The sequence below is a fragment of the Dermacentor variabilis genome, chromosome 2, assembly GCF_050947875.1.
Source record: "Dermacentor variabilis isolate Ectoservices chromosome 2, ASM5094787v1, whole genome shotgun sequence".
NCBI lineage: Eukaryota > Metazoa > Arthropoda > Arachnida > Ixodida > Ixodidae > Dermacentor > Dermacentor variabilis.
Window position 1 is genome coordinate 135,563,674 of NC_134569.1, and position 27,413 is coordinate 135,591,086.

The following is a 27,413-nucleotide window of genomic DNA, read 5'->3' on the forward strand; positions in this document are numbered from 1 at the left end:
ATCCAGACCCAACTCTCTTGCAAGCTCCAACAATTTCGGTTTGCGCAACGACTTCAAATCCATGGCTGCTCTGAATGCTGCTTTCTCTACTGCTTACTATTGTCTTGCCGCAAACTAACCCGGCAGCAACGACAACCACAATTACCAGCTCTGTTTCTGACACTAACAAAAAGCCTGGCAAAGCTCAGAAGAAGAAAGTCCCGCACTCACCAAACCTCGCAGCCAAGAGTCCAGCGCAGTCGTTCCGCTGCAGGCAACCAGTCATCACACAGGGCTCGTTGCACTGCTCCCGGATCGTCGTTGAGCTGTTCAGCATACAGTCAACTGCATCTCTTCGCTGCTGGCCTCCGTTGTCGCGATCTCACCGCTGGCAGACAGTTGTTTGAAGTCGGAGGCGATCTCACCGCTGGCAACCAGATGTTTTGATCCGCACCGATGGTACGACCTGTTGGGAACTCGGCGCTGACGCCCGTGGTTGTACCTGGGTCGCAAGCCCCAAGGGTAGCGTTGGCCTGGCGGCCTGGGGTACAACTGGAAGCATCCGAAGGTCCCGGCAAAGCATGAGTCGACTGGTAACAACGAAACAACTTGTTTATTTTAACATCGCAAAGAGTTGGCGGTCAGGTTGACCGAAGTAGAGAGACGGGAGAGCACTTCACTCAACAGAAGAAATCGGAGCCCTCCTTTTGGCGTCCGGGGGCAGCTGTTTTTATACTCTCGCAGTTGAGGGCAAGAAGGAACCCCTCAAAAGACGAGCACGTGAATGTACAATGGGCTAATGGTGACGCACACTGTCGTAGCGATGCCGTAGCACCATGACGAGCACGATCTCGTAGCACCCTGTCGAGCACGATCTCGTAGCACCCTGTTGTAGCGCTGCCGGTCGGGCACAATGACTGTAATGAGAGGATGGTCCCTGCTTTGGCATCGCCTGTTTCGGGCACAATGACTGGAATGAGATCCCTGCTTTGGCATCGCCTGTTTCGGGCACAATGACTGGAATGAGATCCCTGCTTTGGCATCGCCTGTTTCGGGCACAATGACTGGAATGAGAGGATGATCCCTAGGCGGTCGCATCGCCGCAGTCGCGCCTGGAAACACCTGGCGATGAGTGTTGCGGCGACGACGAACGGGCCAAAATGTCTGCCGCCCCGCCGCAGTCGCGCCGGCAAAACCACGTGTCGCAGGCGAAACGCAACAAGGGGTTTTACCTCACCAAAATTATGCTATAACGCAGCAAAGACGTCATACGACAATGTGCAGTAAATACACATGCCAATAGAAGAAGAAAGCCTATCGACGTTGCTAACTAGAAGTTGTGAAAATGCGAGTGGCCTCGTGAAAAAAAAAGAAAAACGAGCTGCTTCGCGGTTTTTGCCGGCGTTCAAAACTCATATTCCACGTAGAGCATGGATTCGAACGGTTTCCCTCATGTCGCGTCTTCGCAGGCGATGGCCTGCATCCGAGCTTCGAGGGCTACGAGCTACTAGCCTGTCATTACAGACAGTTGTGCTTCAAGAATCGACAAGATGCTTCATCGTCCTCTTGGGAAAACTGCACAAGCAGTAAAACACTGTGTCACACTCCTGGAACTGCAGCAATTCATCTTCAACGTGGCAACGATTCTTCATCTGTCAAAGTGGCAGTGCACGCAACAGTACCAGTAATGCGCAGCCAGGCACTAAAAGCCAGTCAGCGAAGAGCCGCACAATTGTGGCATTGAAAACCAAGGCGGCTACAAGCGATGCCATGAAAAGCAAGACATGGCGAACGAGGCATCCGCAAAGAAGACATCAAGAGGCAAGGCAGTGACGAAGAAGATATCAAGTAGCAAGGTACTGAGAAACAGTGAACCTACACCAAATGCACCTACAGATCGAACGAAAACAAGCAAAACGACAAGGACGACAACAGACAGCAGTACGACTTGTAGTGATGCTGTGGACAATCGCAAGGCAGCGGCAAGACCATCGGCAACTTCACCGACGCGATGTGCCACGTCGCCTCAGCCAAGTTACGGGCTCAAAAGCACGCGGTCTGATCCAGCCAATGGAACCAATTGACTAACAACATCTTGCCGGGGTAAGACAACCTTTGGAAATGCCTCTGGGCATTTTTGAAGATTAGAAAGGTAATTCAAAAACGCATTCAGTGTTAACCTTCATGCTTCCACTTTAAAAAGTTACGTTGTTGCATCTACTGTGCATAAAGGTTTACGCCTCTTTTTAGTACCTGCCACGTCTGAAATGTCCCATAGCAACTTGTCGAGGTGGGACAACACCCTCAAACAAGCTTCACCGGACCTAACGCGCATTGTTATTAACCATTATGAGTCATCCGCGAAACAGTTACCTAACAAAGAGAAGCAACTTTTTGCGACTCATAACTTCCCTACCGGAGAAGGGGCATCACTGGATAATTATAAGCAAGATGAAACGCACGAACTTAACCAGAAGAAATATAAGAAGTTAATACGTGACAAGGTCTGCACTAGTGTGAGCACCCCTGCAGATGCAACTACTTCGACACATTCGAGCTCCGAAGAAACGGGAAATAAAGTCAATATTTATTGTAGCACATTATCGAGCGAAGAGTATAGTTTCCTGTCACGGGGTTTAAACTTTTGTACCGCAACTGGCGGATACAATGAATTTCAACTGATTAATGATTCGCAGAATTTTGAAATAAACATGAGATTACGCGAGTATTTCCACGATCGGTGCCCCTCTAACAAGGCATCTTTATTTTCGACTAAGCACTGGACTCCTCCTTCTCAAAGAGATAAATGCCTCGATCTATACATCAGAGCTGTGCAGCGAGATGTACTTGAAGCATACAAAATGCAATTACCATTCCGTCGGAACCTTAGCCCTAAAGAAAGGGACGCAATTGAAACGTTGGCTAATCGTGACGATATCATCATTAAACCAGCTGATAAAGGTGGTGCAGTCGTCATTATGGACAAAGCCAGTTACCTAAGTGAGGCTCACAGACAGCTTAATGACCACTGCAGTCATTCTACAGGAACCTGAGTTACGACCTGACCGAACAGTTCAAAACCATGGTAAAGGAAACTTTAGACAATCTCGCGAAAAAAGAAAACAAGATAGAAAATTATGTAGTTAAGTCATTAGTCCCCCTAAGCCCGGTAGCTGGTAGATTTTATCTCCTTCATAAAATCCATGAGGAAAACAACCCAGGGCGATCAATAGTTTCAGGAATAGGTACCGTCACAGATAATTTGTCCCGCTATGTAGATAACCTTATCAGTTCAATTCCTCCTACATTTTCTTCTTATATCAAAGATACTAACCACTTCCTGTCTGATATCGATGACTTGCGTGTTCCACACGACGCTCTTCTAGTCACACTGGACGTGGCGTCACTGTAGACGAATATTCCCCATACAGATGGGATTCAATCTGTACTCCGTGTATATAATGACTCTAGATGACAAACAAATCGACGATTCTACACTTGGCATAATTCTAACACTAATCCTTGAACTTAACAACCTTGAATTCGACGGCGAACATTACGTTCAAACCAGTGGTACCTCCAGGGGTACAAAAATAGGTCCCAATTATGCTAACATTTTCATGGGCATGCTAGAAAAGAATTTCGTCACTACTCGTGACCTCAAACCATTCTATTACAAGCGCTTCATTGATGACATTTTCTTAATTTGGCACCGTGGTGAAGCTGCATTACTTTCCTTCATTGCCGACTTTAACAACGCTGCACAGTCAATTTACTTTTCCCATTCCTATTCATCACTCAGCATAAACTTTCTTGACGTCTCGGTATCTCTGTGCAATGGTAACTTAACGACAAATGTTTACAGAAAGCCTACTGACCGACAGCGATATCTGCATTTCAAAAGCAGCCATGTCAAACATTGGAAAACGAGCATTCCCTACAGCCAAGCTATCCAGTTCAAGAGAGTTTGTTCGGACAATAGTGAATTCACTCGCAACTGTAACCAGCTTCGTAACGCGCTAACCGTACAGTAATACTCTTCACAAATAATTGACGATGCCCTTAAACGGGCCGACTGTCTCGACCGGAAAGAACTCATCTGCACGGACATGCGATCGGCGCCGATTTCACGAACTAACCTTATCCTATAGCACACTCTGCGTCTATTCCTAACGTGTCCCACATTCTCAGGAAGCATTATAACTTACTGACACAAAGCGACCGTCTTAAACACATTTTCACGGAATCGCCAAGAGTTGTCTATCGTCGCTTTAGGAATCTGCGTGACCTAGTAACCACTTCCAAGACTAAAGCGATTGCTCCTGCTGGTTGTCATCCCTGCAATAAGCCCCGTTGTAAAGTTTGTACACACATGGCCACATCAAAGACTGCTAGAAGCACAGCATCCGATTTTTATGTTAAAATCAACGGCGACTTCACTTGCGACAGCACTAACATCATCCATCTGCTTGAATGTTCAGTGTGTCATATGCAGTATATCGGTCAGACCGAAACAACTTTTCATATCAGATTCACCAACCACAAAGCACACGTTAACAGCTTGCCGCACCTTACATTATCTAAACATGTTCGACTGCCAGGTCATACGTTTGACAATATCAGTGTAACCATAACGCAATCAGGTTTCAAATTGCAGCATGATCGAGAAGTACAAGAATCCTTTCTCATCCATAAATTTAACACTGTGTCATCCGTTATCTACGAGAGCGTAGGAAAATGTCGTGCCTTTCTGCCGTATCTTGATGTGTACGTTCTAGTACAGAATTGAAAAAGCATGCCAAATCAGTTTTGCCATGTCGCAATTGATATTATTCTGTACTTCATGTGCAATCATCGTGACACCTTGATGATATTTCATGCATATCATTTATCATGCTTAAGTTATATTTGCTGCTCTACTTTTTTTTTATTATTTGCAAGTGTACACGTGCATGTACTGGTGATTATGCCCACGTGCGTATGCCCATAAAAGCGGCTGCGCGCTTGTATCTGCGTTTATTCTGACAAAGGCCGTGCCACGGCCGAAACGTTAAAAACATTAAATATGCAATTTTCGTGTGCACCTTCGTCTCTTCAACTATATATATATATATATATATATATATATATATATATATATATATATATATATATATATATATATATATATATATATATATATATATATATATATATCGTTTATGAATAAAGTGTGACCAGTCGGTCTCTAAATGTCATATTTTCGTTGAAGCCTGCGACAGACCCATATATATGCATCTTAAATGATGCCCCTGCAGCTACGCTTGTGTACTGCAGTGAAGTATGACAGGCAGCCGGAGAGGCAATTGTCCAACATTCCTGCACATGGTCCAGCTACAAGGAATGCATCGCTCGTCTATTGCTTATATCTGCGGCTCGCTAGGGTAAGTGTTGCTGATGACGACGTTGTTGCCTTTTAACTATGACTCGTACCCACTGGGGGCTATTGTTAAAGCTTTGCCGCAGAACTGCGCGAAATGGCTTCATCTTCCTGCTGACCTAATGATAAACGCATGCCCATCTTCAAGCGTCTTCGTCATTTCTTTTTTGTTATCCTCTTCTTCCTCAGCAATCGGCCTCAATGAGCGCACGAAAGCGTCAGCGAGCAGTAAATAAGCAGCCGTTATAAGGGGGCACACGATAATAATCAAGGTGTATACATGGTTGCTCCACAACATCGACGCGACCGCTGTAAATGCAGGGAGCGGACGCCGCGCGTAATGCATTCCACAGCCGCAAACAGGATAACGAAGGAGGATAAATATACCTGTAAGCCGTGTTTCCGTAAGCCATTATACAGGGCAGCCGCCATTCTTTTTTTTTGTTCCGTTCTTCTTTGTGGGAGACTTCGGGCTCATGTACGAGGATGCACCTTTGCATGACGCCAGCTATATAGCCTCGTGCGCTAACGAGACTTACCGATAGCACATAATGATCGAACGAGAGGTATTGCGGAGGCTCATTAGCAGGTACCGTCTTTCCCGAGGTCGTTATATATGCCACCGCCAGCGGCGCTCGGGAGGTTGCGCTTTGAAGGCACGCCTATCGTGCAGGCTGATTTGGCACATCATTGTACACAAACCTTGCGGTATTTCTCATTTTCAGACTGCTGTTTTTTTTTTTGTCGCATTTGACTGAAGTAAAAAAGAAATCGAGTTTAACCACGGCTACCATTAGCGGTCGTGAAAATTAAATTAGAACGGCCTTACTTTCTGCACAGCCAGACTTTTTCGTCGCTGGTCAGCGCGCACGTACACACGCATACGGAGAAAGAGAGAGTACAGAGAAAGAACAGGTACGCCACTCTTATCCGTAGGTACGGGCCAAGCTCGTCGCATATCGGCGTTACCGTTCCCCGGAACAGTAGCAGTAACGGGACAAGGTAACATGAATTGTGCACACCTATAGTCAAAACATCGAAAGATTGCCGAATTTTCGTCATGTGCAGCCTTCGTTCGGTCGCAGAAATTGCATACGTGACCGGAAAGAAACTTGGGCGCGTTTGGGCCTGCTGGAGCGCTCACGCTGAGGAATTATGCTCCAACGACCCAGAAAGTTATAATGACTCATTTCCTCCCTGCAATGAGCTCGGATGCCCTTCTGGCTATATTGATGTCGTTATATATGGGCAGAAAGAAAACGTTACAAAATAGAAAAAAAAGGCAACCGTTACAACTACAATTACTTCATTCATAAATATATATTGATTAGACTGGCCGTTTATAGTGGATGACCAATGCAATCGAGCAATTACTAAACAAGTGATCGGTTACTCGTACCGTTGTACGTTACTTTCCTCCCAGCCTTTATTAAAACTGCACAAACGCGACAGATATAGAAAGAGGGGGGCCTGGCTCTATCAGGGCAGCCTGTGCGGCCCTTGAAAAGTTGCGCATCTTCACAAACAATTGGCATTTCAACAGTTTTCGTCGGTCACCTTCGCTCGTTTTTCTTGTGAATACATTAGCAGCGACACTGAAAACTCGCTCAACGATCGCAGCTGGGTGGAAGGGCGGTGTTGTAACGCACAAACACCTTGTGCGTGAAATTGTGTTTTACCGCGATGCTCGCGTCTGGTCTGCCTATGTACCGGATCGGTTCACTGTTGCCGGAGTTCGGAGAAGACTCTCCAACGCTTTCTTCACCAACGTCACAAACGTCGAGGCAAGGGCAGGCAAATTAGCGCACAAAACCCGGGAACTATCCGCTGACAATATGGAAAGGGCTAAGTGTATAATCTCACTGAAAATGAGCATCCCGAAGTGATGCCGCTCGCGCTGCACAAGAACACGACGAGGACATAATTGCTCAACGCCCAGATTTGCTAGTCTGAACATGGAGATCAGCGAGACCTTTGCGTGGCAGGAACGCGGGCCGGGCGAACTGACGTTCCCGCCAAATTCAACGGCTCAAAGCTGCGTTGGCTGTTACAGCTTGTCTCGTTAATAAAGTAATTGGTTACACGTAAACTGTTAGTAAACAAAAAAAGTAACTGAATAACGTGAGCGTTACCCAGTAAAATTTTAACATTTGCGGGCTCTCGTGGTACAACTCTAAAATTAAAGAAATAAAGTGGCTACTTTTTAAGAAGGAATATGTCAGTGCGACGTTACACACTCCAGGTTCAGAACATGGCTGCCACCGCGGATATTGGACCGCCTCCTGACGAGAAATGGACACTTCAGCCCTCGATATTGGCTGTCCGTCCCCTTCCCCTCCCCCTTTCCCAGTCTTCTCACTGCTGCCAAACACCTCTGACGCTTCGCCTCAACGGATGCTCGAAGTAAACAATAATTGATTATTTGAATACACTCTCCCAGCGAACGCGTCTCTTGGGAAGTGCTTGCCGTGCGACGCAGGTAGGGCTTCCTCCGTTGTTGAGTCTATTGGAAAACAACCATGCAGTATACAAAGGAAGGGCAAATGGGGCTGAAAGCGGCGCGGTGTACAGTCGGGCTAAAACAGACGGCAAACATCAATAACAGACAGCAAAGTCTCACTGCTCAGTGGCTAAGGCAAGTCACAAGGCCAAGAAAATGACAAGACGGACGCCAACGGTGCGTAACTATATGCTGCAACAGCAGCTCAGCCACCATAAATATACTTTCAGAACAGGCGAGCAGTCGCGTCAGTGTGGGCGAGCGAGCATGTATGTGTGTATAGGTGCGCCCAAAATTACAATAGCACTGCTGTATGGTTAGCGGCACATCGCGCCGCAAACACCTCTGTTAGTGGCTTTCTTTTTTTTTTTTTTTTGGCACGCTGACAAAACAGGTTAACGCGATAAATGCGGCACGCGCACGCGTCTATGCGTTTGGAAAACAAGGTCGTCGGTGTGTTTGGGCGCTTTATAAGAGACTACTGTTAGATAACGCGAGGGTTAGGGTTTGTATAAACAGTGCGCATCATACAGTTGTAGCTATAGCGAGAGAATAGGAGAAGGCGGGGAGCGTATAGAAGAGTAGCGCTAACGTGCGTCTTTAAAACGTCATGGTCGCCTTATTGTTATGGCATCGCTAAGTAGACGCTTTCTGTCGGCGACGGGTGCATCCAGTCGTCGTGTCCTTCCTTCCTTGTGTGCTTACTTTCCTAGCGTCTGCGCACCTAACGCAATAAATGACCACAAGTTGCGCATCAGCAAGTCCGTGTCATCTCTGCGCGCCCCTGCGTGCAGTGCCAGGACAGGTGCACTTCGTATTTTATGGCCGCTATATCGTCAGCGCGGCCGTCACTCTTTCGTAAGAGCCAGACGTTCCAGGTCGATCGAGTGGCAAACTATTGGACTGTTACGTCAGAGAGACAGAGCAGACGATGCGACACCGCGTGAAGGAGCCACTGAAACAGGAGTAAAATCGAAGCGACGTCTGCGCAGAAGCGCGGACGCATATCGGGTGCTTTTTTGCGACCTTCGCATGTATAAAAGATAACGTGCAAGGTGACCCGACGGACAGGGAAAAAAGAAACGCCGAGAACCGTTTCGCGTAGACGTTCCAAGGATGTCCTGCGGTATGAGCAGTTAAACCACAGGGCGGTCGGTATAGATGAATGCCGACGTGTATTGCCACGCGAACAGTTGCGGTCGGAAGAGTCGGTTATCCCTACATACCCAATGCAGGAAAACCACCGCAAGCATTGAAAAAGAGAAGAAAAAAAAACCTATCCATTGATAGTATACTGGGCATGTTTTTTTTTTTCATGTTCAGATAGCTGTTTGAGGGCGCACCGGCATTGCTACCGCGCGAATTAAAAACAGCTTTAACGCTGTATTACGAGAATAACCGGGTATAGAAGTGATGGTCTTGCTGCGTTGTCATTGGTGAGGCTCATTTATGCTAGCAGTAATACTTAGTTGCTATTCTACGATATCTCTGCGACGCTGCTGGCGAGCTCCGTAAACGACTACCTGAATATGCCATTAGCTACTGCTGTTATCCGCTTAGCCTCCCAGTGCAGTTATGACAGCGACGGCGAACGGACGGCATCGGCGTCCAAGCCTAACAGCTGCGGTCGACAGAATCGGCAAAAGTTCGATTTGATCGAGGCGCGGCGCCCCGGGGCCGAGTGTCCGCCTCGGTTGCGGCGGTGTCGTGGGTTCAGAAACGACGTCACCGCCGGCTACCCAGTGATTGCACAAATGGGCACAGCAACCGACGCTCGACTCTGTTTAGGGGCTGAATCGTGCTGGAAGAAAGGAGCCCGCGTCATGCAAATCCCGCCGAACCCTTTGGGGCACGCCAAAACTCTGAAGAAGCGTTATTATGAGACTGAAAAAAATGTAGCAGTTGAAGAAATGCACGCCTGTCCTTATCGTGTTCCCCCCCCCCTCCCCCTCGGTCCATGGTCTTTTCGGCGCAAACAGTCATATCGCTGATTATTATTATTTTCTTTTGCGGAACCTTTCATGGTGTCACACTTTCTTTTTTATGCTTCGAGCTCCAAATTCTGAGTGGTCGCACTCCAATCCACCCAAAAAGGCTCTTATACCCCTATGCTGGCCTTACGGAGGCTAAATTCGCACATCTTGTACGGGCGCATCTTCCTGCCTCGTTACTCCTGCCGATTACGCCAAGATCACGATGGAATTTGCCTTCCCTTGGTGTGCCTTAGCTTAACTAACCGTCGGTTGTTGACCGATTGGGTAATTTACTTTGAAGAAGCTGAGATACTACGAACACACGTGGAAAACGCTAAATTGCTGGACGTATGAAAAAAAAAGAAAGAAAAGAAAAATGACAGGTCGTGTGAAGTGAAACGGAACACGACAAGGCGCAGTAGCCTATATATAGTCGCCCCAGACCCGCGGCGGTTGCTTAGTGACTGTGGTGTTGGGCTGCTAAGCACGAGGTCGCGGGTTCGAATGCCGGCCACGGCGGCCGCATTTCGATGGGGCGAAATGCGAAGACACACGTGTACTAAGATTTAGGTGCACGTTAAAGAACCTCAGGTGGTCGAAATTTCCGGAGTCCCCCACTGCGGCTTGCCTCATAATGAGAATGTGGTTTTGACACGAAAAACCACATAATTAAAAAAATTAAAATTAGTCGCCCCAGTAAGTTTCCTTTCTGGATGGCGAACATGGGCACGCAGGCTCGTTTAACCATGTGCGCGCATGCAGCAGCATTCCCCCAGAAGTCAAGGTCAGCAGCAGTTAAATTCTGAGAAGCGTGCCGGTAATATCCACAAGTAAGCGCAAGAATTAAAAAGAATGGTAGCCCTGAGGAGAGAAGGGGATTCTCAGACACCCAAAATGCAGGTGTTCCTTAGGTCTACTATGAATGAACGAATTAAATAATAAATGAATGAATTTATAGGCACAAGTATATCATATAAGAATACCAGAAAATGAGACAATGCGCTCGTCCTGTGTCCTCCCTTGTCTGTGTCGTCTTTTTTTTTTTTTTTTGGCGCTATGACAGACCAAGAAAAGCATTGGGGAAATTAACTGGGGCTGAAACTATAATGTAGAAAAATGATAAAGAAAAGGGAAATAAATGTGGCCGAAAAGATAACTCCTCGCCGGTGGTAGGCGAACCCACGACTTGCGGAGGTTGCACTGCCATTTGTGCTACGGCTATGGCTATGTCCACTAACTTGGCTACTTAAGCTTTTACTAGATCTAGCTCTGGGAGTGTTAGCCAGCGCCACTCGGAGCCATGGTGGGTGGATGTGGAACAGCATCATCATCATCATCATCATCATCATCATCATCATCATCATCATGATTTTTATTTTCACCACTGGATACAAGGTGAAAAAGGGAGAGCCAGAAAAAAAGCCGAACTTTCTTCGGCTTGACAAAGCTCCGGTCTCCCAGACAGGCACTAGTAGCGGCTGGTGTAGCAATACAATCACGCATAAAGTGTGGGTATAACAGTATTGCAAACACAAATACATGTAAATACTGTCATGTCACAGAAACTAGTTATTATACAGTTGTGTAAAATATCTCTCAGTATACAATTACAATCTGTTATCTTCCATATTATTATTTAACACAGGCTCAATCTCATATATCAAAAGAGTGCAAAAGCAATATACACAAACACACACACACACACACACACACACACACACACACACACACACACACACACACACACACACACACACACACACACATATATATATATATATATATATAAACAAATTTCATGGAAGTGTACATAAACACAAGTTACCACTACGAAACGTTCTTTCTTTAGGAATTATTTTACATACTTGCAAATATATATGTGCATCTATGTTAAAAGAATAGAAAAAGAAAATCTGCATATAGGCTGCTGCTTTCGCGACAGACACCCCGGCAACGTAGCCCAGGGCGTCATCACATCCTCGAATTTTAGAAACGCGAAGGCGCCCTTTGCGGCATCCAGTTCACAATGCAAACACTGCCACGTGGTCCAGGCACAATCACTGAAGCGTAAACCTGCATTCTAGGAATAATAGTTACAAGTGTGAAAGTACAGACAGAACGAGAGTACATGATAAGTTCTGCGGAACTGTTAGAGCAGTTAACAATACACATCTATAAGAATAAGTCCAATATTTTAGTTTTGTTTAGAGATAACACATCAACATTTTGTTGGTCGAAATAGTTAAGTAGGGAAGGTAGTGTATGTTTAAGGCGTTGACAGCCATAATTAGTACGTGAGAAAGGGATCTGTCATGGTGCCTGGCGACGATATGAATATGTGCTTCTATTTTCTTGTAAAGTTTCCAAGGTTAGGAATGAATCGAGTTTTCCCAGCATAGCATATTTATAGCTTAGTAATGTTTTGAATTTATATATGTCACGAGCTCTGATTATTCTGTTTTGTTGGAAAAGCTCTTGGGTATGTTCGAAAAACGAATGTTCGCTATCGCCCGAATCGCTTTCTTTTGAAGTATCTCCAGTATTTGAATATTTTGCGCTGTAGTGTTACCCCACATAAGTGAACAGTAACTGAGGTGTGAACGAACAAGAGCACGATAAATGAGACGCTTAACTGTAAAAGGTAATGCACTTCGATTCCGATTTAACACACCAACAAGTTTTGGTACCTTTGAGCAAACATGACTAACATGTTCATTCCAAGACATCTGCGCTGTGAATATTACGCCATAGGGTTTTTATGGATGGAGTAATGTTAATTTTATACGGACCCAAACCAATATTATCTGGCAGTGTAGTAGAACTTCCCGGAGCATGAAAAATAACACATTTTGTTTTAGTTTCATTGAGGATGAGGCCGTTTGCCTTAGACCATGCTCGAAGTCCATAACGCACGGAGCTTGCTATAGGCGTTATTTCTTTCAAATCTTTACCTGTAAAGAAAACAGAGCAGTCATCTGCATACGTGACAGATTTACACATATCGCTTACTTGTACAATATCATAAATGCAATAGAGGAAAAGTATCGGGCCAAGGATGCTACCCTGGGGCACACCTGCTGTCAAAGGTTTTATCTGCGATCTGTTCTCATTCATTTCAACGAATTGATGTCGGCTTTCTAAATAAGATCGGATAAGTTCAAGTGTTATTGATCGAAAGCCATATTTTTCCAGCTTTATCAGCAGCAATTTATGGTTGACTGTATCAAAGGCTTTGCTGAAATCTAAGTATAACCTAAGTAATCCCTCCAGCCCCCTCTTTTCTTTTTCTTTTTTTTTTTTGTCTACGGCGTAACGTAACGCGCGAACTTAGTCGAGCATGCAGGCACATGGCCAAACAACCATCGTATGCTACCTGAATGCGTCAATGCTGCCAGATTCGAGGCCCTCGCTACCCACGGACCATATCGCCAACCCCACATGGCTCCTCCCTTCTTTAGGGCTAAACGTACACTGCACTGAGCAGTTTTTTCTTGCTGTCGACATGATGCTGCACTGCCGGGCATGCTCCTATTAACGCTCTCTTCCTTCTGCGTGTTCCGAATTGGCGTCGCTTCTTTCCAATCTCAGATGAATTTATTTTCATTTACAGCTATCTGAAATGAAGCAGCCGCATATGGCTCAGGTGACTAAATTGACCGCTTTTATTTTTCATTTCAATGAAAGAAACTTATTCATTTATTCATTTAAGCTAGCTTTCCATTTCGATAGCTTTTCTATAGCTCATTCGCGCAATCCTAATCTTTTTTTTTTCACCTTTAGGGATACGTTCGTCGCCGAACGCCAGCGCGTGCACGTGCTCTCGAGCGAGAGCGCTGAGGCGTCCGAAAGTTCAGAGCGGTGGCAGTCGCCTTCCGGAGCTCGCATCCGTCGAGAAAACATACGCATGACGAATCGGTTCGTATGCATAGCCACTTATAGTAACGCTACAGACGTTGCTGGTTAACGCCTCTGTTCTCTACGGAATTACGCAACGAAACAACGAACGCTGCCTAAACCCCCTCGCTGCAAGCAATATACTTCTTCAATATAATAATTCATTTAGTAGAGCGAAGGGCTTTGTAGCGAAGCGTTCGGCCGTTTGCTTGCATCTATGCATCCATCGCCGATGTTTTCTGCACAATTTCTTGTTTGTTATATGATCACATTGGCTACGAGGAAAATTTGCCTCCGGCGTCTACACATCTATATATATTAACGACGGTGACGTTTTTTTTTTTTTTTTTAGTATTCTTCAGATATTTAGCAGTTCGCTGCCAAACGCAGGGCAGTCAATTGCAAGCATGGATATAATAATATATAAATAGATAGCAAACAGATAATGTGTATCCCACTCCTCACAGTCTGATGTGTGGAGCCGTAACAGGCCGCCTTCCAGTGTTCACGTACACTTCAGGGACACTTGGCAGAGATGGTCACTTCTAAAAAAAAAAAGTTATATATGTATATGAGAAAAATATTTTTAAGATCTTGACTTCTCGCATTTTTGCAGTAACACACGAAAATGAATGAATGAATGAATGAATGAATGAATGAATGAATGAATGAATGAATGAATGAATGTGCTGTGAGGCTTCTGTGCAAGGCCACACGCAGTCTGCGACCGCCGAACGTGTACGCGTTCCGGCTCGGGGGAATAAACGAGACGGCGCGGGTCCCGGCGGGGCGTGATGATGTGCAGTGGCGCGATCCCTCAGTCGTCCGATGAGGCGATGCCGCCTGTGGCCCTGCCTGCGTAATTGGTCTGCGCCGCCGACGTCGGCGGCTTCTGGGGCACGTCCGGAGCCGTGCGTCCTTGGACTTCCCCGCGGTATAGCAGCGGCGCGCGTACGGCCAGCGTGTGTGTAGGCCGTGTCGAGGTGAGGAAGGAGATCGCAGAACGGGTAGCGCATCCATGGGGGAGGGGGGTGAGAGAGGAGGAGGACGAACGCTGTCTGGTCGGCGACGGCACTCCTCAGATTCCACTGCAGGGCAGAGAGAAGCGCGGGGGCACGGAATTCTGCTCCCTTTAATCTGGTTCTGAAGTGCAGGCCGTTTCACAATCGCAGCTCGATTGTTCGCTCGTTGAATCCCTCGTTTAGTGCCGCGTCTGGCGTTGGTCGCATCGGTTAGGGATCCTACGTGTTTGTGAAGGTTGCTGCTTTCTTCTCTGGCAACAAGAAAGAAAGAAAGAAAAAAAGAAAGCCGATAGAACGCGACGAATGGCCAATCCAGGTGAGGCACGGAATTCAGCTCTAGAGCCGCCTTCTGCGGCAATCTTAAAACGTCGCCGCAGACGGTAAGAGCTGTCTTAGGCAAACCCGGTCGGATCATCCATTCTGGCAACAATAGGTGTTCACTACGAATATCCCCTTCGTGAAAACTGTGCAAAGAGAGGTCCTGAACTTGATACACATGAAAAAAAAAAATGGAAGTGGCTGAGCTCGGCTATGCCAGGATATACGTAGCGAAAGCTAAGGCATAGAATTGTTAGCCTTGATTGGAGGGAGGAGGGAAAAAGATTAGTAGAAGGCAGGGAGGTTGACCAGAATAACGTCCGGTTGGCTACCCTACACCGGGGGAATGGGAAACGGGAACAAAGATAACAGGGAGAGAGAGAGAGAGAGAGAGAGAGAGAGAGAGAGAGAGAGGAGGGAAGGAAAGAAGGAAATTGCGGTGAGTTCGCTGACGTGTGTGGTCTTACAGAAATCGCATTAATAGTCACAGATGGTCGCACAAGCCCGTCGTCCTTAAGAAGTACAAAAGCGCCTTCACCGCTTTATGGGCCTACCGGCGATGGGGGCGGTGTTCCAGCAGCACCTGCACAGAAAGCGGCCGATTGTCCAGTTTTTGGAAAGCTTTGGGAAGTTCTTGTCTCTCTGGGGTGTATCGTGGACAGTGGCACAGCAGGTGGTCGATCTTTTCTTCGGTGCCACAGACCTCGCATGCTGCACTGTCAGTTATTCCAGTTAATGTAGAGTATGCCTTTGTGAAGGCAACTCCTAACCAAAGGCGACAGAGAAGCGTAGTTTCACGTCGAGGAAGTCCGATTGGAGGTCGGAGTTGCAGGTAAGGGTTTAGTCGATGCAGTCGTGTAAGTCGCAAGTTTGGCGAGTTCCACTCGGTCAGTGTGAGACTGCGTGCCAGGTGTCGAAGCTGCCTTGCGGCGTCTGTCCTCGAAAGCGGAATTGGAACGCTGTGCTCTTCTTGATGTGCCGTGCGAGCAGCGTTATCGGCGCAATCATTGCCACTGATTCCACAATGGCCAGGTATCCATTGAAAAACGACCTCGTGACCTTTTTGTTGGACGTGATGGTAAAGTTTCGCGACTTCGTATGTCAATTGGTCATGGACTCCGTGTCGGAGAACTGACTGCGTGCACTGCAATGCCGGTTTTGAATCACAGAACACAGCCCATTTTGTAGGTCTTACAGAATCAATGAATTCCAGTGCTCGACGCAGGGCCGTTAGTTCTGCCGCCGTTGAGGTCGTGACATGCGATGTCTTGAACCGCAGTGCCATTCCTCGCGTTGGTATAACCACGGCAAAGCTTGATTGGAAGTCCAGGTTAGTCTGGTTGCCTAGCTATGTTGCGGCGTTTAGCCAGTCGTTCGGCGCGCTGTTCGTCTGTTTCCTGAGCGATTCGTTTCCTCTTCATCTCGATGTGATGTCAATTCCAGGCCTCCTCCTGCTTATCAGAATTGTCGCCGCCCATAGTGCCGCCTCAACTGTGGTTGCGGCGCACGCGAGCTCTCCTTTTCAATCCTCCGACATTTATCAGTCGGGCGACGCAGCTGGCAAAGCGAGCGGAGACGAACGCAACGACGAGGAGCGCGGTGTGACGAGGAACGCGGTGTGACGTCATGTGCCTCCTCGGAGCACGGCCACGGCGAAATCGCAAGTTCGTGGCCAATAAAGCTTTCGCTTAAAAAAAAAGAATGTTGTTAAAATGATGGTGGTGTCAACTGCGAACTCGTACTGCGGTCGCAGTAAAGTTAGTTCAGAGTTTCAGGGGATCGTTGCTAAATTAATCAGTATGTCTTTTGGTTGTTGGCTTCTTCTACAGCAGAAAATTCTAGGCGCGTTTACTGGGATTGAGAGTGCATACGATAGACAAAATAGAGCACGCTTTGGACAATCTTATATGGGAGCACAAACTACTGCAGCTTCTCGAGCTGCTTGCCAGGTGCGTATGTTGGGTGAACTCTTTGTTTGTGGGCTCGCCATACGTGTCATCTGGAAAAAAAGAGGGAAAGAAACCGATGCGAAACAATTTTAATCTAATAAACAATTTAGAATCTCGTCCTCGAGCTGGTTGATATGACGCGTCTAGCTGGGAATTAATCGACGTAAAATTCATCGCGGGACACGCAGTTTTCTTTTTTTAACCTTTATATCCATTTTCTTAGGGGGCAATAAATGACACCTTAAATTTGCATCTATCAAGAATAACCTTCCACGTAATGCGTTCCTCTGGGAGCTGAATTATTCACGCTTTTGCTGTTGATACCTGTATATCACACGTAAGGAGAAGGAGACCTCAAGGACTGTAAGGATAAGCCATCCCATCGAAAGCGAAGAAGGCTCTGCATGCTGCACTTCCTTAGGGCAACAAACCAACCTCCAAGAACAGCTTTAGTCTTGTTTGGTTCTCCTTGTACTGCGCCTGCACGATCCTGTGCTGCGGCAGTAATTGTTACAAGCTGTGATAGCGTGTCCGTGCTTTCGGTGCCTCTCTCTATGCTTCCTTCTTATCTTGACATACTTAATGTGCTGAAAAAATAAAAGAATACAACATCAAGGAAATAGGACGAGCGTTGACACGTCCTGCCTTCTTCATGTTGTATGGCTTCGTGTTTGTAGCGCTGTAAGTATGTTAAAATATGATCTAACCAACTATAGCCCTGTTCTTTGCCTTAAATTCTTATCTTTCTGCCTCCCCATTCCCCGTTCTCACAGTGTAGGGTATCGAACCAAGTTTCTGTTCGTGTTAATTTCCCTGCGTCTTTTTTCCATTCCTTCCTCTTTCGCTTCCTTGCATGCGTGCCTTTCGCGAGAGACGGCACAGAAAAAAATGGCGTAGGTGCGCGCCTTGTGACAGAACTTCGTGGTTTTGGTACGAACGTGAAATACGAAGCCGCGATAAACACTATCTATCTATCTATCTATCTATCTATCTATCTATCTATCTATCTATCTATCTATCTATCTATCTATCTATCTATCTATCTATCTATCTATCTATCTATCTATCTATCTATCTATCTATCTATCTATCTATCTATCTATCTATCTATCTGACAAACAAATTATATATATATTGAGTTCGCACCATAATAATAAGCTCACAGTGGACTTAATTACCGCCCCAAGGCTCGCTCGGGATTTCCGGGACTCTCTGTCGGGTTTTGTTGGAAGGGCAGCCTCACCTTTGGCGCACGGCTATTAAATGCAAGTGCTGTGGGAAACACTGGCGTCAGAGTGCACAGTCACACACGTGCAGAACGCAGGCATCGGTGCCGCGCCTGTAACCTGTTCTAGAATTCTGATGGAAGCTCTCGTGAGGAGCCGTTCTTTCCCGGCCGTTGCTGAAATCAGCAATTGGCCAACGGCAAATATAATGCGGTCATGGAGTACGCCATTTGCTATCGCCCGACAAACAGCCTAAAAGAAAAAGAACGCTTGGGTACCAACACAAAGCTGAAGATTCCGCCGTCGAAAGAGCGTCACATTCTAGGAAGTGAAGGCACAAGAAAACTTCGTCTTAGGTACAGCGGTGGCCTGCTAGTCGAGAGCGATGGCGACTCGCCAGAATGTCCTGAGGCGTTTCTGAAAAGGCCGGTATGTGATTGTATTAGTATAGTTATTCTATCGAAAATGATGTCTCGGCCTTTTGAAATGCAGCTGCATATCTATGTGTTGTTGTGTACCTCTTATCACAACCCAAGTATGGCTTCGCAGTCTTAAATCTGTTACATGCATCATTGACAAAAAACAAAAAAAAAATACTTCGCGTTACTTTCAAGTTTTCAGTGCATGAAAGGGCGGACGGGTTACTTAACGCGGACAGTGTTACTGCCCGCGTTATTAGCGTCGAAGGCAGCATCCATGCTGCCCAGACAGTGCATGCACTGGAAATCAATGGCTTGCCGCGATTTCGAAATTGTGTTCGAAGCGCGCTTGTATTCCGAATACGTGTTGCGGCACTTCCTAACTTTCTAATATCTTTGCATCAGTTATGTGCTAGCGTGTTTTCCGGCGATATCGTTTTGCCTCTTCGAAAAGCGAAACGGAGTAAATGGTATCTTGTTGCTTTCTTTATCCGCACATCATTAGAGAGGTATAGCTCAGCTAGCCAGCGGGCCCAGCGGGCCAGCGTAGACGCCAGTGCGCATGCGCAGTACAACATGCGCAGTAGCGTCTACGCTGGCCCGCTGAGGTATAACTATTGCCTTATCTTAGCAAGTAAGTGGTTGCTAAGGTAAGGCAGTTGCGCAACTCATTGTCTACAGGCTAGCGGAAACGCGCGTTATCTGCACCGCCAACGCTAATGAATTCCGGAAGCTTTAGCCGAGAGCCAAGGACTGCACGAATATTTCTTCCTTTCTGGCAAAATTTTTCTCCTTTATGCGTGATTGTTTATGGGTGTTGGCGGCCATAATTTCGTAGGTATGAACGAGTAAAAAGTGTAAAAGTAGAAGTGGTGGCGGTGGCGTAGAGGTAGAACACCCGCCTCGCGTGCAAGAGGTCCGTGGTTCGAATCCCGGTGCCGGCAATTTTCCACCGGATCTAAAAAAAAAAATCCGCGTGTTGATAAAATTGCACAAACAGGCCTGGAGTGTGGCCTGATCCCGGTGACCAGAACCGGTAACGCACTCCCTCACCAGAGCAGGATTGGCCACCCTGGTGCAGTACTTGGCTACAACCTCCTATATGAACACAACTAAACCCCGGCCCTCAGTCCCCAGCAGCTGCGAAGCAACTGACCACGGCGGCGGTCAGACCTGCGACGCAGCAGAGGGTGCTAAGAATCACTGGCTCCGGACAGGCCGCCATTGGAATATGAACCTGGCAACGTTTGACGCTAGAACGTTATCTAATGAGGCCAGTCTAGCAGTGCTAGTGGAGGAATTAGAGGGCAGTAAATGGGATATGATAGGGCTCAGTGAAGTTAGGAGGCCGAAAGAAGCCTATACAGTGCTAAAAAGCGGGCACGTCCTGTGCTACCGGGGCTTAGCGGAGAGAAGGGAACTAGGAGTCGGATTCCTGATTAATAAGAATATAGCTGGTAACATACAGGAATTCTATAGCCTTAACGAGAGGGTGGCAGGTCTTGTTGTGAAACTTAATAAGAGGTACAAAATGAAGATTGTACAGGTCTACGCCCCTACATCCAGTCATGATGACCAGGAAGTCGAAAGCTTCTATGAAGACGTGGAATCGGCGATGGGCAGAGTGAAAACTAAATACGCTATACTAATGGGGGACTTTAATGCCAAGGTAGGCAAGAAGCAGGCTGGAGACAAGGCAGTGGGGGAATATGGCATAGGCACTAGGAATAGCAGAGGAGAGTTATTAGTAGAGTTTGCGGAACAGAATAATATGAGGATAATGAATACCTTCTTCCGCAAGCGGGACAGCCGAAAGTGGACGTGGAGGAGCCCGAACGACGAGACTAGAAATGAAATAGACTTCATACTCTGCGCCAACCCTGGCATCATACAAGATGTGGACGTGCTCGGCAAGGTGCGCTGCAGTGACCACAGGATGTTAAGAACTCGAATTAGCCTAGACCTGAGGAGGGAACGGAAGAAACTGGTGCATAAGAAGCCGATTAATGAGTTAGCGGTAAGAGGGAAAATAGAGGAATTCCAGATCAAGCTACAGAACAGGTATTCGGCTTTAATTCCGGAAGAGGACCTTAGTGTTGAAGCAATGAACGACAATCTTGTGGGCATCATTAAGGAGTGTGCAATGGAAGTCGGTGGTAACTCCGTTAGGCAGGATACCAGCAAACTATCGCAGGAGACGAAAGATCTGATCAAGAAACGCCAATGTATGAAAGCATCTAACCCTACAGCTAGAATAGAACTGGCAGAACTTTCGAAGTTAATCAACAAGCGTAAGACAGCTGACATAAGGAAGTATAATATGGATAGAATTGAACATGCTCTCAGGAACGGAGGAAGCTTAAAAACAGTGAAGAAGAAACTAGGAATTGGCAAGAATCAGATGTATGCGTTAAGAGACAAAGCCGGCAATATCATTACTAATATGGATGAGATAGTTGAAGTGGCTGAGGATTTCTATAGAGATTTATACAGTACCAGTGGCACCCTCGACGATAATGGAAGTGAAATTAGTCCAGAGGAATTCGAAATCCCAAAGGTAACGCCGGAAGAAGTGAAGAAAGCCTTGGGAGATATGCAAAGGGGGAAGGCAGCTGGGGAGGATCAGGTAACAACAGATTTGTTGAAGGATGGTGGACAGATTGTTCTAGAGAAACTGGCCACCCTGTATACGCAATGCCTCATGACCTCGAGCGTACCGGAATCTTGGAAGAACGCTAACATAATCCTAATCCATAAGAAAGGGGCCGCCAAAGACTTGAAAAATTATAGACCGATCAGCTTACTGTCCGTTGCCTACAAACTATTTACTAAGGTAATCGCAAATAGAATCAGGAACACCTTAGACTTCTGTCAAGCAAAGGACCAGGCAGGATTCCGTAAAGGCTACTCAACAATAGATCATATTCACACTATCAATCAGGTGATAGAGAAATGTGCGGAATATAACCAACCCTTATATATAGCTTTCATTGATTACGAGAAAGCGTTTGATTCTGTCGAAACCTCAGCAGTCATAGAGGCATTACGGAATCAGGGTGTAGATGAGCCGTATGTAAAAATACTGAAAGATATCTATAACGGCTCCACAGCCACCGTAGTCCTCCATAAAGCAAGCAACAAAATCCCAATAAAGAAAGGCGTCAGGCAAGGAGATACGATATCTCCAATGCTATTCACAGCGTGTTTACAGGAGGTATTCAGAGACCTGGATTGGGAAGAATTGGGGATAAAAGTTAATGGAGAATACCTTAGTAACTTGCGATTCGCTGATGATATTGCCTTGCTTAGTAACTCAGGGGACCAATTGCAATGCATGCTCACTGACCTGGAGAGGCAAAGTAGAAGAGTGGGTCTAAAAATTAATCTGCAGAAAACTGAAGGAATGTTTAACAGTCTCGGAAGAGAACAGCAATTTACAATAGGGAGCGAGGCACTGGAAGTCGTAAGGGAATACATCTACTTAGGGCAGGTAGTGACGGCGGATCCGGATCATGAGACGGAAATAATCAGAAGAATAAGAATGGGCTGGGGTGCATTTGGCAGGCATTCTCAGATCATGAACAGCAGGTTGCCATTATCCCTCAAGAGAAAAGTATATAATAGCTGTGTCTTACCAGTACTCACCTACGGGGCAGAAACCTGGAGGCTTACGAAAAGGGTTCTACTCAAATTGAGGACGACGCAACGAGCTATGGAAAGAAGAATGATAGGTGTAACGTTAAGGGATAAGAAAAGAGCAGATTGGGTGAGGGAACAAACGCGAGTTAATGACATCTTAGTTGAAATCAAGAAAAAGAAATGGGCATGGGCAGGACATGTAATGAGGAGGGAAGATAACCGATGGTCATTAAGGGTTACGGACTGGATCCCAAGGGAAGGGAAGCGTAGCAGGGGGCGGCAGAAAGTTAGATGGGCGGATGAGATTAAGAAGTTTGCAGGCATGGCATGGCCACAATTAGTACATGACCGGGGTTGTTGGAGAAGTATGGGAGAGGCCTTTGCCCTGCAGTGGGCGTAACCAGGCTGATGATGATGATGATGATGATGATGATGATGATGATGAACGAGTAAAAAATGACGAGCACGCGAAAACACACACACACACGTGTGTGTTTTCTCGTGCTCGTCATTTGTGTGTGTGTGTGTGTCTGTGTGTTTTCGCGTGCTCGTCAGAGGCATTGCACTCTGCGCTATCGGCCATTCCACTCAGAAATGAGCATGGGCATTGGTGAATGCAACGCACTGTTTAGGCTGCATACACGGGCTGCGTAAATTATGATATATATATATATATATAAATAGAGAGAGAGAGAGAGAGAGAGAAAGAGAGAGAGAGACACGTGTACTTATCTTTATCGGGCGACCACGTTTCACCGCCTAAGAAGTGTTATCGCACAGCGCGGGACGCGCCTGCATGTATCCGAAGTTTCTGGAAAGTTATCGATGCTTCTATTCGCTTTCTGTTGTCGCCGAACCTTATGTTATCTGATTTCATCGCCTGCCGCGAATGGTGTAGAACTTTGTGGACGGCACGCGGGTCCCAACGATTAGTCTGGAACATTCGACGGCTGCTGTATAAAAGCCGACTCGCTTGACCCGCTGATCAGATTTTCGACGATCGCCGACTGTGTTCGCCGCTATCGTTGTGCTTTAAGTGTAGCCTGTTTTGTTGGCACAGGTTCGCCCAATAAAAGCTAGTTTTGTCTTTCACAGTACTGCTACTGTGTTCTTTAACGTCGTTACCACGTGACAATATAATGCATTACCGTCTCGCAGGGAGTTCGACAAGCACCGTTTCACAGGACGCTTGACGAGCACGTATTCAATTCTGGAAATGTTTGTACCGTTTCCGTTGCGTTGTTCACCGTCACGTTCACCGAACGGAGGCCATCTTCCGACTTCCTTGAAAATTTTTGTTCAGCAGCTTCACCCTCTCCTTTTTTCTACAAATGATCCTGCGGCGTTTTCGCGGCAGGATTTTCGCGGCTTCACTTGCTGCCCCGGGGTACCCAGCATTCACCTGGTGGGCGCGACAGAGAGCAATTTGGCGACGGAGGCTTTTCAAGACCGTGTACACTGCTAAATAGGTGCAGAACTTTTGTCTGCAAGTACGCCATACAGAAGATATCCAAGACGGTCGACTGGCAACAACCTCAGGATTACTCTCTTTGTTCTTACGTATCTCCACTCTTAACATGGCGGTTGGATGATTCAGCGTATACTGCGAAGCCGATATGCGAGGCATTCATCGAAGCGCCACGATACTTGCGACACGCGGCTAATAAAACAACAACAAAAAGTAACCTACAGAAAGTTTCCATCCTGTTTACTGTAACGAAATATAGTACGTCGTCGAAATTGGTAGTGGCAAGTTCTTTTCTTTTCTACTTTTCTTCGTCATCCCTGGGGCTTCCCGCGTGTTCGCATGAATGGCTTCGGGGACCGGTGGATGACGCTTGTTTACCACAAGCCGCGTGGATATAGCGTGACTACCACCGGCTTCTATAAACAGATGTTGATGCAGGCCCTATACGGCTGACTGCATGCGCCTAATATATGGGACTGGTCAAGAAAAGTCAAGAAAGAAAGAAAGAAAGAAAGAAAGAAAGAAAGAAAGAAAGAAAGAAAGAAAGAAAGAAAGAAAGAAAGAAAGAAAGAAAGAAAGAAAGAAAGAAAGAAAGAAAGAAAGAAAGAAAGAAAGAAAGAAAGAAAGAATGTTTTGCATTAATCGCACTGCCAGAAGAATGAGAACATAAACATGAAAAATTTCTCATTAGATCATCGACGCGATGCTCATTACCGTCATTTCCGTCCGGCTCCGCGGAATGATTTGATAAAACAAAATGCAGACAGTCGATAGATAGGCTATAGATGCAGTTTTTTTTTCTGTGTTTGAATTCAGTGAACTGTTGTTATGCAGCCTACAGACTTGTTGCCTTGCAAGCTTTGTTGGCTGATGTTAAATACAGCTGGGCTCATATTTTCAAGAACGCACGTATGCTAAAATTGTTGGTAAGAGCGCATTTCAAACAATCACGATGTTGGACACGTTATCAGCGAAGGAGGCCGACTAACGACGGAGAGCACTTAAGAACAAAACGCTTTGTGAACGCCGCCCCACGTTAGGAAGTTACAGACCAGCAGGGACTAAAACAGGAGTAACTAGACCTGCCGACGACTGTCCCCTGTAGACAGTATAGAAATTTTATGCAGCCTAGGATGCATTCTCATCGGTGCAATGAAACCATAGAGCACCTTCTGTGCCACTGTCCGCTCTCCGGCGGTCAACAATACGCTCTGCGTACACTTATTAGCATCACTTAGACAAGATGCCTTTATGGGAGGCAAAGATCATCTAATAACTGTACAACAAGCCCCCCAAAGCGCTAATGTTATTGTTGAAGACAACCGGACTATACTAGTGCTTGTGACTGACTCCGCGGAACAGTCATCCGCGGTGGCGCCCGCATTGGTTCGGTTTGGTTTGGTTTGGTTTTCCTTTACTGATGACAGGAACATACCTACTGAGCATTGCGGGGGAATAGCGAAGATTCGGAGGGTACTAAAAAGAAGTTTAAATATTAGTAAAAGCAACATAAGTTTTCGGAAAGAATAAGTGAAGGATAAATAACGCATGCATGAAGAATTTATTTAAAGAATCTCCCTTAAAAAGCTAGTTACCTCCACGGCTGAGTGAGCATCCGTGCCGCGCTGTCCGAAAAAGGAAGCTCCCAGATGCCGAAAAAAAAAAGAAAATAAAAGAAGAAAAAAAAGTACCTAGTTGTCTGCACCGCGTGCTTCTAAACTGTTTCTCCTTGGAGATAAAAAACAATGACAGAGAAAGTAAAAGTTATCGATGTTTTGATAATCTCTACAGATTGCGCACAGTAGGGTGGGCGCCAGACCAGCCCTGTGAATATAAAAGGCTCACGGCAGGTATACGACAGCGTAATTGTGAAAAATTATTTCAGTTTCTCCTGGTGTAAAAGAAATTTGTGTGCCAAGAAAATAAGATTTGTCGATATTCTGCGAAATTACGTAGAGCTGCGTTCGTAAGGTCTTGAATAACTGCACGTTCACTGAAATTGAAGAAAACGAGTAACAGCGCTGGGCAACGGGACGCAAGTGAAGCAGATGAAGCACTGACTTTGAACCGATATCTTATTGCGCACACATCAACATATACGGGGGTGGGGGTTTGAATGTGCAGTAGGGAGAGGAGGACATACCATGCTAGGAATATGTTGTCAGGAAGATAGCGACGATGGGGAATGTGAAAAACCGCGCAACTAAATGATCGCCATCGTCCACGTGCGAGATACGCGAGTTCCTTTGTGCGGAAGGATAGCCGAAGGCGCACTCGCGCACACATCGCCTTTCTTGTCGATGCCAAAGGCCTTATATATGTCACGTGCACGCTGGTCGCCATAGCGCCTTCGTATCTTGCATTTGTCAAAGAGTGCACGAAAACCAGACCAGGAGCTTCTCCTGTCTCAGTCACGTCCGGTTTTCCAGCGTGATTACTCGTTTTCTTTAGACGTGTACCAACGAGTCCAAGCTAGCACTTTATATTGGAATTGACTCTCTTTTCTTCATCTCTCTTAACTTTGTTTCCCAAGCAGTTTGCTCCCGAGAATAGCCGAACACATCATCCAGGGCGGGGACTCGCTTTGTCCCATTTTCTGTCCGTGTAGATGACCAGCGACAGTGAAAATCGCACCTAAGCCTCCCGTGGCATGGCACTCAAGCTGCTGATCGACATACCGGGGCAGCGCGCTTAAGCTGTGTGCCTTCACTAAAGTTTTGGCTAATCATCGACTGTCGCATTCACTCCATCTTTTTCTTTAGTTGCGTCATTTTTTTTTGCGCTTTTGTCATCGTAACGCGGAAGCTTTGCTTCCTTTATGATAAGTAAGTAATAAATAGGAAAGATACGTAAAGAGGAGAGTGCGCAGAGAGAGAGATAGAGAGAGAGAGATAGAGTTCTGCGTTTCTCGTCTTTGCTTCGGATGAAAACGAATGAGCGAGAAGGAATAAATAATGTTCCGCTTATAGCTCTTCAAACTGAGCGGCACCGAAAATCCCCTTGTCTTTCATAAACGAGAAAAGAGCTTCATTATTTCCTTGTCGCGCCGTAAGAATCTTTAACAGGAATTTGTTAACCTACAAAAGCTGTAGGAAAAACCTAGAACGGAACGCACGGAGGTGTGTTAACATGAAACTATCGTCCCTATTGGCTCCAGCATTGTCGTCTTCTTCCACAGCTGGCTCGTTGGCGCCCCTCGGCGCTACCGCGCGAACAAGCTCACGCCAGCGCTCCCGCGTTCGTCGTCGGAATTAATTAATCAATTGATTAACAATGACGGAACCAAAACACAACGACGTAAGCAATTTTACAGCGAAGCTGTTAAGAGCTAGTTCTCCCAGCATCGGGTCCGTGTGTAGACACAAAACTCCCCATACGTGGGCCGATCCCGAAGGCAGTGCAATACCGGGCCGACCCGCGGCGGAGGCGCAGTCTACCATTAAAGGGCCCACATACGCAGCTTCACTGGTCATCCTTCTTCACAGAGTGGAAATGCACTGTAGTTTGGTTAGGCATTATGTAGAGCATAACTTAAGTACGGTATGTGGGGCAAGGTAAAAATTATCAGAAAAAATAGAAGGAGACAGAAGAAGAAATAGAAGGAGAC